The sequence below is a fragment of the Acomys russatus genome, chromosome 16 (assembly GCF_903995435.1).
Source record: "Acomys russatus chromosome 16, mAcoRus1.1, whole genome shotgun sequence".
Lineage (NCBI taxonomy): Eukaryota > Metazoa > Chordata > Mammalia > Rodentia > Muridae > Acomys > Acomys russatus.
Window position 1 is genome coordinate 46,680,361 of NC_067152.1, and position 4,349 is coordinate 46,684,709.

The following is a 4,349-nucleotide window of genomic DNA, read 5'->3' on the forward strand; positions in this document are numbered from 1 at the left end:
CCATGTCTGTGTCTCTCTGTGTCTCTGTGTCTCTGTGTCCCCCCTGTCTCTGTCTCCCTTTCCATAATCTCACTATGTCACTCTGGCTAGTATGGAACTCCCTATGTAGATAAAGCTGCCTTGGACTTACAACGATCCCTCTGCCTCTGCCTTCCAAGTGCTGGGACTTAGATGTGAACCACCACTTACAAATGGCAGAGGCGGCACAACCTGGAGGTCAGGTGTGTAAGGAGCAGAACCCTCGGGTTCTCAAGGCTTGTTCTCTCCGAGGCCGCTCACTGTTTGCTTAGCAGCAGCTGAATTGCCAAAAGTGCTGGGAGAGGGTGTCTCTTGCTGTTTTCTGTGGCTTCATTCTAATGTGTGGCTTTGGTCTGTGGGCTCTTTTTTCTCTGAGTTTTGTTGCGGGTGTGTGTGAATGCACGGCCACACACAGGACCAGTCATGATGTGTTCAGTGTCCTTACATAAAGCATTGCATTTCAGAACTAAAACTTTCCCTCCTTGAGGGAGGAGGGAGGTTCATAAGATGCTGGAAGCTGCTGGGCGGTGGTGGTGCACGCCTTTAATCCCAGCACTCAGGAGGCAGAGGGGTTGCTGTGAGTTCGAGGCCAGCCTGGTTTACAAAGCCAGTCCAGGACAGCCAAGTCTACACAGAGAAATCTGGTCTCAAAAAAGAAAAACAAAAACAAAAACAGAGAGCGAGAAGAGAGAGAGAGCGAGAGAGAGAGAGAGCGAGCCTCTGTGGTAGCACTGGCTGCAAGTTGGGCAGAGACCCAGAGACTGATGGAACCAAAGGTAAGTTTAGAGAGAGCGGCCCAGGTATGAGACGTGAGTAATGAGACATGCAAACTGAGGCCAGTCTGTCAGAAGATGGAGAAGTCTCATGGCCTCCTTTCCTGTGTGGTATAGGATGGTCTGGATGACTTGGTTTTCTATTTTGTTTTGTTTTTGTTGTGGTGGTGGTGGTTGCACGCTCACTGTGATAGGTGGTAAGGCATGCCACTAAGGCTGCACCATCTGAGAGTGGAGCATCCTTGGCCGGGGTGGGGTGGGGTGGGGGAGTCTCGTGGCACTTGTCTTCTTTTATGTGGTGCATAGCTAAATGCTCCCTTGACGATAAGTTGCAGGATGCTCCCTGGGATGGTTAATGCCAGTTGCCAACTTGAAAGACTCTGGAATCACCTAGGAGATGGGCCTCTGGCCTCTGGAAGATTGATTACCTTGATTATATTAAATGCTATGGGAATACTCATCTTAGTTCTGGGCGGGACCATCCCCTGAGCAGGAGACCCTTGACTGAAAAAACAGCAAAACAAAAAGGTAAAGGCAAACCGATCACATGGATTCTTCGTTTTCTGCTTCCTGTCTTCCGGCTTCGGCCGCCTTAACTTCCCCAGCAAGATGGATTCATCCTTGCGCTGTTGGTTGGGTCTGTCCTCTGAGATGAACTGCCACAGGCTCAGTGAGTTCAGCTGTGCCCACTTGCAAAGGATTGTAACGCCCGAGTTTGTGTGTCGCTGGTGTTCCCTCATCGAAGGAAGGGTGAGGAGGTTTATGTCAGTGTCAAAGGCCAGGGCCAGGGGAAACTGAGGCAGGATGTTAGAAGAAAGAAGTCATGCTAAACTCTCTTTTAACTCTTAAACTGCCTGGCTGATGGCTCTGGTTAACACATCCACTGATCATGGTGAGAAACTCAAGGGAAAAGGAAGCAGGAGGGGGCGAGAAACTGATGGCTTCTGGTAAACAGAACAAAACAAAACAAACAAACAAACAAAACCTCTTGGGCTCTTTATCCAGAGACAGTAGCAGAGCAATCAGCTGTGAGCCAGCGATAAAGAGAAAGAAAACAACAGCCATGTACTCACACACGCATTCAATGGATGAAGCAAAGCAGGCTCCAACATGTCACACACACACACATACATACATGGATGCACACAGACATGCAGACTTATATACACATTGCGTAGATGGAGCAAAACTCAAACCATCACACACACACACACACACCTGGTAGATAGAGCAAAGCCCTGACGAGCAAGCTTTAACATACACACACACACACACACACACACACACATACATACACACACACACACATACATACACACACACACATACATACACACACACACATACATACACACACACATACACACACACACATACACACACACACATACACACATACACACACACACACACACACACACACCTATACATACACATCTGGTGGGTGGAGTTAGCTCAAGTGGCTCCAACAACTTTTTACCTTTGTCCTTTGGGCTTGTATACTTCCTCAGAGTTCTTTATGTAAGAAGAAAAATTACCTCATGGCCGTAAAAGCAGTTATCATAAAATTCCTTCCATAGCAGGGTTAATGGTTACATGTTTCTCCATTAAAGCTGACATTTCTTGTCTATGTCTCCATGCCATAGGTTTACTGTAAGTTCAGAGCAGCAGTTTGCACGTCATAGGTTAATAGGGCTTAAGGCAAACATAGCCAAGGGATTACAGCAGGACTATTCTTTAAATGTCTTTCCATTAAGACTCGTATCTGCCTAAACATTTTTCAGCTATCTATGAGTTCATTGAAAGTTCAAAGTAATATTTCTATCTGTCTTCAATTCCACCTATAAGCTCATTATAAGTTTAAAACAATAATTTTTTTATATCGTAGGTTTACCGAGAAACAGGCCCTCTATCTTATGTTTTATTTTTGAGGCTGTGTATAGTTAAATCAGTTAATTATCTATTTTCTGTTCATGGCTTATCTGCCCCAAACCTGTTCTTCTCCCTAGTGCAGTTTATGTGCCAGTGACATGTGAAGGTTCACACACTCTTTTTTTTATTTTGGTTTTTTGAAACAGGGTTTCCCTGTGTATCCTTGACTATCCTGGACTCGCTTTGTAGACCAGGCTGGTCTCGAACTCACAGAGATCTGCCTGCCTCTGCCTCCCGAGTGCTGGGATTAAAGGCGTGCGCCACCACTGCCTGGCTGATTCACAGACTCTTTATGATGCCTTTGCTATTCTGCAGTGGGGCTTAAAGTTACTTGAATCAAATCAGGCACTCTATAAAATCATTATCGGGAATTATAAAATCAGCCCTTCGTCTAAATAGCATTATTTCAAGGAAGAGCATCTTCAGACTGATCCGCAGGTAGCCTGCCCAACAGAGAAACAGATACACCAGAGCGCGGGCGGTGAGGATTTCTCTGCACAGCGTCAGACATATGGGAGACACAGCCATGACAAGCACGGAGAGGCCTATCCGCAGGAGGAAGCAATCTGGAGACAAAGTACCCGGGGCCTCAGCAGGGCAAACCCTGAGCTGCCTCCAAAGCTCACTCGCTTGCCACAGGCCCTGCCCACACACGCGGTCCCTGGCAGGACTGGGCCTCCTGTTCCATACCTACGTGTAAGTGTAGTACACTTGAGTCACTCAGAGTGGCATGCGAGTGCAGTTAGCCTAGAGCCATTGTTCACAGAGATCTGTTGCATATGGCGTTTAAGATGTTTAATGGAGAAAAAAAACTTACTATGACAGAGGCCCCCAGCTCCTAACAGTGACCCCAAAGTCCCCAAGAAGATAGTGGTGTATGACATCACCTGGACTGTGGTAGCACTAACCACTGGGAGAGACTGTCCCAATGCCTCGTCCATTGCCAGGATGCAGCCTAAACTTCTCCTCCTCCTCCTCCATTACTTCACCAAGTGCTCTTGGAGGTGAGACAAGAATGTGGGGTCCCCTGTACCTGGAGTTGCAAATGATGGCTAGGAACTGAAGCCAGGTCCTCTGAGAGGGCAAGTGCTAATCCTGAGATTGGCTTGAGAAAAACTCGCTCTGTAGACCAGGCTAGCCTCACACTCACATCAATCCATCTGCCTCTGTGTCCCTGAGTTCTGGGATTAAAGGTGTGCGCCACCACGTCAGGCTAAGATCTGACTTCTGCAAGTGGTCCGCTGACTTCCATAGACACACTGTGGGACACATACACACCTCCAAGCAGACAACAATAAATTAATTTTAGAACTTTAATATCCATTCTGGTTCGATGAGTGCTTTTATCATAACCCCTTTCTCTTCATTCTTGGCTGAGAAGTTATGGACATCCAGCCACGATCACATGGACACAGGGCACATGGGGGGAAAAAACCACCAACAAGGGACAGGGCTCGAAGGACCAGAGAGGGGAGCCAAGGGTGGCCAGGCAGCACAGGATCAGCATTCAGCCTGAAGCAGGGAAAATCTAAGGAGATAGAGCTGTGGGGGAGAGAAGAAAAGCCGAGGGCTCCTACCCAGTTAATCTTTGAACAGAGGCAGCTGGATGCCCAGCGCCTCCCACTG